Source organism: Aedes albopictus, chromosome 2 (assembly GCF_035046485.1).
Source record: "Aedes albopictus strain Foshan chromosome 2, AalbF5, whole genome shotgun sequence".
Classification (NCBI taxonomy): domain Eukaryota; kingdom Metazoa; phylum Arthropoda; class Insecta; order Diptera; family Culicidae; genus Aedes; species Aedes albopictus.
Genome location: NC_085137.1, coordinates 130254360 through 130266758, shown reverse-complemented (window position 1 = coordinate 130266758; position 12399 = coordinate 130254360). Strand labels below are relative to the sequence as shown.

The 12399-nt window shown below is 41.5% G+C and overlaps 1 protein-coding gene and 2 non-coding genes across 4 annotated transcripts in view; 1 reads left to right on the top strand and 2 right to left on the bottom strand.

Moving 5' to 3' along the window:
- LOC109417712 (mitogen-activated protein kinase 1) overlaps positions 1-12399 on the bottom strand; it is a gene marked incomplete at its 3' end in the record, with an annotated part of 456984 nt that overhangs the window by 295898 nt on the left and 148687 nt on the right.
- On the bottom strand, positions 11241-11313 carry Trnav-aac (transfer RNA valine (anticodon AAC)). Its single transcript has one exon. It is a non-coding gene; the product is annotated as a tRNA-Val (tRNA).
- Positions 11621-11692, top strand: Trnah-gug (transfer RNA histidin (anticodon GUG)). The gene has a single exon. It is a non-coding gene; the product is annotated as a tRNA-His (tRNA).

Here is a 12399-nt window from a genome sequence, read left to right as displayed (position 1 = left end):
CAGCGCTATTCGGCTCTCGAGAAGGAAGTGAAACGCTCATGTAGATGGGACAAAAGAGCGTGGGCGGACTCCCTAACTGAAATGCTGGGCTGAGCAGAGGGTGATATCCAATTGGATGGATGTCAAAAATTGCAATCAGTCGAAACGATTTATAACACCAAATACTTATAAAACCAAAAAGTTCTTAGGGCTCAACAAGAGAGCACTGCCCTAGTAACTGGACACTGCTCGAGCAGGTATCTCTTGAAAAATATTGGCCAGATTCAGAGTGATATCTGTCGTTTCTGTAACACGGAATGAGAATCCTCGGAACATCTGCTATCCAGTTGTGGTGCTTTATACACGCGCAGGCAAAGATTCTAAATAGTGGTTGTTTGCAACCCAGTGAGATGTGGTTTGCAGAACCTGAGAAGGGCTTGGGGTTTATACATTGCATTGCACCTGAAACTGATTATTAAAAAAAAAAATTTCAATTCGAGCCAACTCAAAGATTATCAATAATTCAGGGTTCCAGTAAAAATAACTCAAAATATAAACTATTCTAAAAATTAAAGTTTTTATCCACAATTATCAAACTTTTTTTACTCGAGTCTGTATTGGGTTTGGGTCGTGCGTGCGTCGTCGATCGGTTGGGATTTGGAGGGAAAAAGTGTTTTTGGGTTCGGATGCGATGCCAGCGGCAGCATGGCATCCAGTCTGCATCGGGTTCGTGTCTCGCGTCGTCGGTCGGTTGGGATTTGGAGGGAAAAAGTGTTTTTGGGTTCGGATGCGATGCCAGCGGCAGCATGGCATTCAGTCTGTATTGGGTTTGGGTCGTGCGTGCGTCGTCGATCGGTTGGGATTTGGAGGGAAAAAGTGTTTTTGGGTTCGGATGCGATGCCAGCGGCAGCATGGCATCCAGTCTGCATCGGGTTCGTGTCTCGCGTCATCGGTCGGTTGGGATTTGGAGGGAAAAAGTGTTTTTGGGTTCGGATGCGATGCCAGCGGCAGTACGGCATCCAGACAGTCTGCATTGGGTTCGGGTCGCGCGTCGTCGGTCGATTGTGGTAGTTGTATGGAAAGTGTTTTTTTGGATTCTCCTGCGATGCCAGCAGCAACATGGCAATGGTGTTATAGTCGCGCGTGATTGGTTTTGGTCACTTTTAAAATTTTCATATATGTATTAGTCCTTCGTTCGACGGCGGGGGACCATGCGAGTGAAGTGAACGAGTGAACATTCCTTACGACTGGTAGTGGTTGGACGTATTGGTCCCGCAGGCAGTGATGACCACGAAGAGTCAGCTGAATGATTGATTGATTGATGTATCTTTATTAAAGAGACTTTCAGACCTTGGCTGGTTCGTCTCTTCTCAGCTGAATGAGATCATCCGGTGAGTTTGTTCCTTTTTGTTTTATTTTGTATGTCGAGAGTGAAAAGTGTTAGCTCGGGCTCGCCGGTGAGGCGAAAAAAGTGCCGATAAGTGTGTGGGATTCGAATTCGCGCGCAAACGGCATTCCGGCTGGTGATGCTACGGCGAGGCATCACCAGTGAAAAGTGTTAGCTCGGGCTCGCCGGTCGGGAAGAAAAAAAAAAATCCGTGCGCTGACAAGTAAGGGGTTCTAGGGTGTTGTGGTTTGTTCAGGCCAAACATTTCAATAGGTCCTGTCTGCATTTGAGGGACTCTCTTTGTTTACTCTCTCTTTCAATTATTGCAATGTAATGGTACACTTTACAACTATTTTTGCTGTACAAATCAAAAGACGATTGTTTTGACCATCGTTCAATGCAAGGAGGCACTCAAAATACAAATAAACAGCTGAGATATTAACGAAAGATAGAGAAACCAAAGAGAGCCTCTCTTCTGCAGATTGGACATGTTTGGCCTGTGTTGTGACCGATTGCAGTCGTCGCGTCATCGTCGTCGTCGACTTGAATGTGCACATAGTCGTACCCGCGTGAAGCCGGTTTAGTGTGATTTAGGAAGCCGCGTCGTCTCCGTCATCGATTTGATTGTGCACATCGTCGTATCCGTGTGTAAAGTGATTACGGAGTCAAAGCCAGTTAGTGGATGATGCTGCATTACATAAGCACTGGACACCTAGATGTATATATACCGGTGAGCTCGTTTCATTCTATCATAATAATTAAGAACTAATAATATAAAAATATGCTAATTTTTATGTATTTACCTAACAAATATTGAAAGAGTGAGTTTTTGGTGGCAAAGTGTACAGGCTGCGTTTTCATTCGGTCGTCGTCGTCGTCTATTTGACTGCTCATCTTCGTACGGGGTGATTTAGTGAGTTTTTGGTGGCAAAGTGTACAGGCCGCGTTTTCATTCGGATCGTCCGCGTGCACGTCGTCGTCGTCGTCGTCGTCTATTTGACTGCTCATCTTCGTACGGGGCGATTTATGATACGATAGATGCAACAAACAACATTTTTTGCGATTTTAGTCAACAGACATTGAAATGTTCGTCACGTCAAGTGTCGGCCCAAGTTCCAAAGCCACGTTGGTTCAAATCACTTTATTTTATCTTTCGTTAATTTTCGCACTTCGAAAACTATCTGAATGGTTCGTCATCTTCGATGTCGGCATGTGTTTTGTTTTAGTCCAAATGAAAATAAGTGGTTTGATATTAATAGGGTTGCATGAATCACTCCACTTACCAAAGTGAACTCATATCATGCGCCCTTTCCCCTCCCCACTAACAAAAAGTCCTTCCCATGACAGACGTGGAGACGCAGAGGTGATCTCGGTCTTTAGTAAGCAACGCACGTCATAATAACATTCCTTTCCTTCCTCGATGACCGTAAGGACGTGGCCGGCGCCGTTATTGACCTAATAAAGTTTGGAATTCTCGAAGATGCACATTGAGGACGGTAAGCTACTCCCAAGCTCCGTCTGTTAGTTCCTTGTGCAACTTCGATTGTTCTGGTCAATCACGGAGTAGCAACTACGAATAGTACGGTCATCTATGCTCATGCTCATGCTCACAATTATCAAACTTTTTTTACTCGAGACCAACAGAAAAGAATTTCACTCAATCTTATCGTAGAATTTTACCAAATAACAAGCTTGGTTGGAAAAAGGCACTACACCGTCTTCAGCCAGAGGCTGCACAGACTGAACATTACTAACACGAGACAACGGACAACACATATAACACCCAGTGGAGAATTTTCCGTTTGACGAAAAGTTTTCCCCGACTGGAGCGGGAATCGAACCCGCACTCCGAGGCTTACGAAACGCCTAGACGACTGACGCCGCTAACCGCACGGCCACGAAGCCCACAAATAACAAGCCTGGTTAAATGGCTAAATTGTGTGGTTCATGGAATACGAAAACAGCATGCCAAATTTTCCAGATATGCCGGAACCGGTTCCGGCAGGGAAAAAGAAGGACTTTGTAGAACCATATGCTGCTGTTACAGTAGAGTTCAGTTATATGCTACTGCTACACGAATTTTCACTCGTATTCTATTAATAACTTGATGATTTTGTGGCTATGTCGGTCTTTTTCTACTCATTATACTATGGCAAAAGTTCCAGGCACCCGACTGCCTATGTATTGTTCTGTTTTCATCACAAATTCTATCGATCGGTAGCTTTTGCCAGTCTTGGTAAGGTGGTATTAACTACCAACCAAGCCGATCTGTTTAAAAGCACAGGTCGTACGGCAGAAGTTTCACGCATTCGATGTATTCGTTCAATACATGGCCTACTTGCCTAATTTCACCTTTTATAAAATTTTCACACTTGTTCGCTACCTAGCGAATACTATCATATTTATCATTTCATTATCCACTTTGATCTCTACTCCCTTATACTATGAGTAGAAAAAGACCGATGTAGCCACAAAATCATCAAGTTATTAATAGAATACGGTCGATAAATCAGAATACTAGTATTCTATTCAAACAAACGTCAGGCTAAGGGCGAAACACCTGGGATTTCTTTACGAATACTTTCAAGGACACCTTCAGAAATGCTTAAGACATTTATTCAGGAACTTCTCCAGGGTTTCTTTCAGAAATTTCTCAAGGGACTTCTCCAGGAGTCTCTCCTTCGTGAATTCCTCCATGGGCATTCTGCAGGGTTCCGACAGTGATTGTTTCAGGGTTTGTTCCAAGAATTGCTTCAAGAATACCTCCCACAATTCAGAATTTTTAACAGAATCATCGACGAATTCCTCCAGAATCCTTCCTACACTGATTTCACCATGGATTGCTCCAGAGAATTTCTCAAGAATTCCTTCATGGGTTTCACCAGACATTCCTTCGGGAATTTCTCCTGGGATATCTATAGAGGTTGCTGCAGTGCTTTTTCCAGGATTCCTCCTGGAACTTCTCCAGGGATTTCCAAAGGAATGTCAACAGATATTTTTTTTACGTTTTTTTTTTTGCAAGTGTTCCTTCAGAGATTTTTTTCAGGGATTTCTTCATATAATTATTCAAAAATTCCACTAGAAATTGCTTCAATAATTCAGTCTGGAACAATTAGAAGTATTTCAGCAAGTATATTGAGCATGAGCATGAGCATGAGCATGATTGACCGCCCGCGGTTGCTCCTCTGTTATTGCAAGGACAGCTGCATTTACATACACAAAGAACCAACAGATAATGCTTGGGACTAGCCTTCTCCTCATTGTGTAAATGCTGGCATCCCAATACTTTTTTAAAAAGCAATACCAGCGCCGGCCGCGTCCGAATGCAGGTCAATTGAGGATAGGGAAGGAAATGATGGCGTGATTCTCGCTTAGGCCAATAACCGAGGAATTCTCTGCGTTACTACGAGTAATCACTAGGAGTTTGGATACGGGAAGGATGATTTGTTAGGGGCTTTGTTTTGGTAAACAAATTGCTACAATCACCAGACCGATTCTTGTTTTGCTACGAACGATGCACTCGCGAAAAATTGAATACGTCCTCACATACGCGACATGTCAGGGAATAATGTCCACCGCACAATCAATTCGGGAAAACAAAACCGCATCTACTGCTAGCTGGCGTCGTACGGCTGATCCCGGATACCACACTCACGCCCCGATCACTGTATTTTAACTACCGGATGGCTACCAGACGTTATTTTTTTTATATCAAAAATAGTTTGCGTTAAACGAGGTTCGCGAAAATAAGAAACGGAAGAAACACACATCAACACCCGTGAAATTGCGAAACTGTACTCAAAGAAACAGAACACGCGAAATTACGAAACTCGGCTCGAAGAAATCGACGAGGACATCGTGGTCTACCTGCCACTGAATCGTACGGTAATCTTAATCTTTCTAAAAAAAGAGATGCATTGTCGTTTTGATCGCTGCTTGTAAATCTAAAATAGAAAATAGTATTAAATGGTGATAAGTTCACAACAGTTATATTTTTTGTAAATTGTGTTATTTACACATAGGACATCTTTACCTGCATTCCTCTGAAACAAACGGTATATTAGCAGTAGAAAACAAATTACAAAAATAGAATAGAAAACAATTAATAAACAAAAAAAAAACAGTAAAAAAAAGTAAACCAAATCTTGATCCTGCATTTAAATTAACCAGACTGGAAAATAGCAAGATTTAAATTTGGTATAGTATGGTAGATCTTACGCCGTAACGCACCATTCCAAGGTGATCTACCCACGTTACGGGTTTATTTCAGCAAGTATATTTTCCAGAAACCCTTATACAGGAAATTTTACCAGAGATTAGCTAAAAATGAATCCAGGAGTTCCTTAAAACATTGTACAAAACATTCTTTGGGAGTCCATCCAAAGATTCCAACAATAATTCGTCCAAAAATTATTGCAGACATGGATTACTCCATATTTTTTTAACAGAAATTCTTCCAGGAGAAATAAAGCTTTCCTGGGATTTGCTAAGGAATTTTTCATGGGATTGCTTCCGGGATTCCTCATGGGATTTCTTCAGAATTCCATTAGAAATTCCACTTAAAATTGCTTCGGGGATTCCTTCTAGAGTTTCCTCAGGAACTCTTCTAAGGATTCTTCCAGAATTTCTCCAAGAATTCCATCTGAGATTTCTTCAGGAATAATTCCTGGTATTCCTCTACGAATTCCTTAAGAGATTCATCTACGAATTTCTACAGGAATTTTTCTAGGAATTATTCCAGGGATTCCACTATGAATTCCTGCTGGAATTTCTCTAAAAAATCCTCCAGGAATTAATCTAGAGATTCCTTCAAAAATTCCGCCAGAAATTCCACTAGAGATTTCTCCAAGAGTTCTTGTGGAGATTCCGTCAGGAATTCCTAAAAGCATACCTCTAGGACATCCTCCAGAGATCCCTCCAAAAATTCATACATGAATTTTTTTCAGAGATTCCAAGAAATCTTCCAGGGTTTCCACAATGCATTCCTTCTGGACTGCTTCCGGGATCCTTCCAAGAATTCCACCAGGAATTCCTACAGAAATTATCCAGGAATTCTTCAAGGGATTCCACCAAGGATTTTTTCCCAGAAGCTCTTACAGGAATTCCTCCAAATATTTCTGAAGGAATTACTGCAGAGAATCCTCCAAGAATTCCACAAGTAATTCTCCTAGGCATTCTTCTAAGGATACTTCCTTGGAATCTTGCAGAGATTTCTCCAGGATTTTTTTCAGCGATTCCTCCAGGAATTCTACCAGGAATTTCCCAAGAGTTCTTCCAGGAGTTTCTCATGGGATTGCTTCAGGAATTCTTCCAGGGATTCCTCCAGGATTTCATTCAGGAATTTCTCCAGAGTCTTTTCGAGAAACTCCTCCAGAAATTACTCCAGGAATTTCTTCAGGGACTCTTCCAGGAAAATCATCAGGAATTAATCTAGGAATTTCATCATAAATTATGTCAGCAATTCTTCCAGGATTTTCTCTAGGAATATCTTCTGGAATTTTTCCAGGAATTCCTCAATGAATTCTTCCAGATTTGCCTCCAGGAATGCCACTAAAAATTCATCCAGGAACATCTTCAGGGATTTTTCCACACATTTCTCCAAGGATTCCTTCAGGGATTCCTTCAGAAGCTCCTTCGAGGATGTCTCCAGAAATTTCTCTGGAAATTCCCCCGAGGGTTTTTTTCAGAAATTTCTACCTTAGTTCCTCTAGAGATTCCCCCAGAAATTCAACCAGTAATTTTTACAAGAATTCTTCTAGAGATTCCTCCATGAATTCCTTCAAGGATTGGCTCAGCAATTTCCATAGAAAAATCTCCATGAATTCCTCCAGGCATACCTCCAGGATTTTACCCAGGATTTTTTTCAGGAACTCCTCCAGGAAATTCTCTAGGAATTACTCCAACAATTTCTTCAGGAATTCCTCCAGTAACTTCACTAGGATCCAGGAATTGCTCCTGGACATTCTTCAGTTATAATATCAACAATTTCTCCAGAAATTTTTTCAGAAAATCTTCTGGGGATTTTTTCAGACATTCTTCCAGGAATTCCCTCCGGATTTTTTTTTTCAGGTATTCCTCCAGGCATTTCTCCAGGAATTTCTCCTGAGATTCCTCCATGAATTGCCTCAGGGATTTCTCCACGAATTTCTCCAGGGGTTTTCACAGTGATTCCTCCAGGAAATCCTTCGAAGATTTCTACAGGAAATACTCCAGAAGTTGCTTTAAGAATTCTTCCAGGAAATTCCTGGAGGAATACCTTCAGGAATTTTTCAGGGATTCCTCCAGGAGTTCCTCTAGAGATTCCACCAGGGATTTCTTCACAAATTTCTTCAAGGATTCTCTCAGGGATTTTTCCAGGAATTCGAGGATTTATCGAGGAATTCCTCCAGAAATTCCTCCAGGATTTTCTCAAGGGATTTTTTCCCAGAAATAGAAAAATAATAGAAATAGAAATATGAATCTCCCAGAATTCCTCTAGAGATTCCACTAGGAATTCCATCATGGATTACTCCAGCAATTCTCACAGGAATGCCTCTAGGAATTCCTCCAGGATTTTATCCAGGAGCTCCTCCAGGAATTCCTTCAGGAATTATCTCAGGAATGTCTTCAAGAGATCCTCCAGTAATTGGTCCTGGACATCCTTTAGAAATTATTACAGCCCCAGACAACCAGTCATCGTATAAGATGTTTCATAAGATGATAAAGTGGAGGACGTATGCGTGCATGCCTCCATTTAGGCGCATGTAAAATGTACGCATATCGCCTCCACTTTAACATCTTATGCAACATGTTATACTATCACTGGTTGACTGGGGCGTTTCCTCTAGCGATTCCTACAGGCATTTCTCCAAAAATTTCTTCAGAGATTTCATCAGGAATTGCTTCAGGGGTTCCTCCAGAGATTTCTCTACGATTTTTTCCAGGGATTTTTCCAGGGATTCCTCCAGGAAATCCTTTAAAGATTCCTTCAGGAAATCCTCCAAAAATTCCTCCAAGGATTTCTCCAGGAAGTCCTCTAGGGATTTCTTCAGAAATTCTTCCAGGAAATTCTCCAGGGATACCTACAGGAATTTTTCAGGGATTTCTCCAGGTATTCTCCCAGGAGTTCCTCCAGAGATTCCTTCAGGGATTTCTCCACAAATTTCTTCAAGGATTCCCCCAGGGATTCCTTCGAGGATTTCTCCAGGAATTTCTTCAGAAATTCCGCTAGAAATTCCACCAGGATTTTAGGGATTTTTCAGAAATGGAAAAATAACAGAAATGGAAATCTCCCAGAATTCTAATTGAGTTTCTAATCCAGTAATTCTTTCAAGAGTTCCTCTAGAGATTCCTCCAGCAATTCCCACAGGAATTCCTCTAGGAATTCGTCCAGGCATTCCTCCAGGATTTTGTCCAGGAATTTCAACAGGAATCAATCCCTCAAGGAAATACCCCAGGAATTTCTTCAGAAAATTCCTCCAGGAATTTCTTCAGAAATTCCTCCAGGAATTTCTCCCGGAATTGCTCCTGAACATCCTTCAGAAGTTGTGTAAGCAATTCCTCCAGGTATTTCTCTAGGAAATCCTCTAGGGATTTCTTCAGAGACTCGTCCAGGAAATTCTCCAGGAGTACTTTCAGTAATTTTACAGGGATTCCTCCGGACATTCCTCTTGGAATTCCTCCAGAGATTCCTCCAGGAATTGCTTCAGGGATATCTCCACGAACTTTCCCGAGAATATTCCCAGAGAATCCACCAGGGAATCCTCCAGAAATGCCTCAGAGGGTTGTTCCAGGAAATTTTTCTGGAATTTCGATAGGGTTTTTTTTTTCAGAAAATTCTCCAGCAATTCCTCCCAGAATTCCTCTGGAGATTTCACCAAGAATTTCTCCAGAAGTTCTTCCAGGGATTGCTTCAAGAATTCATCTAAGAATTTCTCCAGGTATTATGCCAGGAATTCGTTCAGAAGTTTCTCCAGGCATTCCTCCAGGATTCTCTCTAGAGCTTTTCCCAGAAATTGATTCAGGGGTTTCTCCTAAAAATTCATCCAGAAATTTCTCTAAGATTTCCTCTAGGAATTCCACAAGAGATTTCTTCGGATTTTTTTCTAGGGATTCCTCCCAGAATTCCTGCAGGAATTTTTCCGGAATTTTCTCCTAGGAATCCTCTAAAAATTTATCAAGGATTTCCTCATGAGATTTCTTCAGAAATTTCTCTAGGTATTCCTCCCATAATTTATCTAGGAATTCCTCCAGATATACTTTCAGAAATTCTTCCAGGGACTTCTCCCAGAATTCCTCCAGGGATTCTACAGAGCTTTCGCCAGGCATTCCTGTAGGAATTGCTCCAGGGATTCATCCAGTTATTTCTTCAGGGATTTATCCAGGAAGTCTTCTAGGGATTGCTCCGGGGATTCTTCCAGGGATTGGTACAGGAATTCCTCAAGGGAAATTAATCTCAGGTTCTCTTCAAATATTTATTCAGGAGTTCCTTCGGATATTCCAGAAATCCATCAATCATCTTTTCAGGAATGTATGTTCCCAAGAACTTCTCCAGGATTACCTGATGATTTTTTTTTAAATACATAAAGAATTTCAGGAGAAATTCCTCCAGTTACTATTCGCTGGCAGATAATTTAAAAAGGACGCATACAGGAACCAGGAAATTCCAGGTTAGTCCTCAAAAGCATTCGAAAAATTCCCAAAAGAGTTCTGCTATAATTTCTCATTCATGTTTTGTAGACATCAACAAAAAAGTGGAGCGGACCTGGTGTGGTGGTTAGAACACTTGACTATCACGCCGAGGACCTGGGATCGAATCCCACTCCCGACATACTCACAAAAACTGGGTTCTTCCTTCGGAAGGGAAGTTAAACGTGGGTCCCGAGATGAACTAGCCTAGGGTTAAAAAAACTCGTTAATACAGACAAAAAAAAAAAAAATCAACAAAAAAAGTCATTGCAAAATAATGCACGAAGTAAATAAAAATCCTTAATCATCCAGAAGTTGGTCACCGCTACCAGCACCACGTTGATTTGTGTAGATCAGGCGAGCTTTCTCACCGTATTGTACAAAATAAATCAGCATGACTGTCGAAGGGTCAATTTCATCGTTTTGCGTTTACTAATAAAAGCTAGTAGGTACAAATTTGCTAAGGGTGATTGCCCCCCCTGACCAAAAAACTGGCTGCGCCCTTGGGATGTGCCACAAAAGTTCAGCTTATTGGACGCAGTGGCTTAATTTCCCCAACAGCGGGCCGGTGAGGAATAAAAAAAAGGGAATCCTAGAACTGGCTATTTTACTATCTTTTCCCCATACAATCGAAGAATATTCAAAGGATGAAAAGCGCCACTGACGTATGAAAACCTTCTATTGCACACTTCTCGATGCTGTTGGCTGGAATACAAACTATGAAGAAAGCATGTAGAGGTATACCCAAGTACCTACCATAACGAAACCGAGCCATCGGAGAGAAACATAATGCATAATTTATGAGCAAAAAGCTCCTGCCGACAGTTGATGTGAGCACGGTGAGAATGAGGAAAATCAAACCATCATCCCCGTCGTCGTCTCACTCGATAGAGATGAATGGTTGGTCTGTCGAGTGTCGATGCGTTGTTTGCCAAAGCTCGTTCACTCATTCTCTGCCTGTATGCGCTTGGTAGATATGTAGGTAAGGTAAATAGATCGACTTTTGAAACGAAAACGGTTTCAAAAGAGGTTGACGTCTTTGGTTTCTCGTCGTCAAGTTGTCGAAGTTGAAAGTTTCCATGTCACCATCATCCGTGGGGATTACAAGTAGGATGTTGGTTCTTTGTCAGAAAGTTTAGAATTGGTAGAATGATACTATTTTGTGTTTGCAATAAATTATCTCCTAATCGAGCGAAAAAAAGTTACATGTTTCCGCCCGGGATCGAACCGGGGGCCTTCCGCGTGTTAGGCGGATGTGATAACCACTACACCACGGAAACTTGGTGATCAATAAACTTTGCTACGCTATGGAGTGAACTGCCTGCAGTATATTTCAACCGCACCGAACTCGTTCCGAAGCCTATGGCCCATGTTATGCAATTCGACTCTTTTCGTTGGTTTCTGCGGTTGGTTGTGCCGGCTGGTACAGTTTCGACAGAAAACGTCGATTCAGCTCGGTTGTAAGTGCACCATGCGGTGGTGAAAGGCATAAATTGCCTCTGTCGCGTTATGGTTTCACTTCAGCAGATCGAAGAATGTTTTTGTTGCATTGATTTATTGTCGGTGTGGTTTTCAGCTCTCCCATTAGCCGTGATCGTCTAGTGGTTAGGACCCTACGTTGTGGCCGTAGTAACCCAGGTTCGAATCCTGGTCACGGCAGTGATCCAACGGGATCATTGTCACGGAGGGGAGATTTTTTTAATCTGCTTTTTTTCTGGCGTTTCTATTCGGTGAGTTCGTTTCATGCTACTATTGTGTTTTTATTTGAAAATACTTAAGATTCAGATGGATTAGGATTCAGGGACTTTCAATCCATTCAAGATTGACGAGCATTTGATATACGTCTGACTACTTGGATCAGTGGAAAATATTTGAACAAATGGGAGCAACTTTGGAGCAGCTCACAGTTGCTCGAGCAACAAAAGCTTGCTCTTAGCAAAAGCTGTCTTCCCCCTAGTGAGCATCACCATATCCATACTGATTAGTCATTAAAAATTAATGATGTCGTCGATAAATACTTTTATTGGAGCCGGTGGAATAAGCAAAACACAAAATGACGTTTTCTTGACATTTCCCATCCCTCCTTTTAGAGTAATAGATTAACCTTGGAAAACCTATCTTTTATACAGGGTGTTAGGTTCCTGAGTGCAAACTTTTAAAGGGTGATAGAGGATCATAAATGGTGAAAAAAATTGTTCTACGCATATGGTCAAATCTCAACCGCTACGTAGTTATTGAACTCCCCATGTTTTTGACTCTTATTGCCTTAACTGGCTATAACTTTAAAATGGTTAAACTTATCGCACTTTTTAACCCTTATTCGAAAGATTATTGAATTTTCTATCAAAGGGCATCTTTGAACCGAT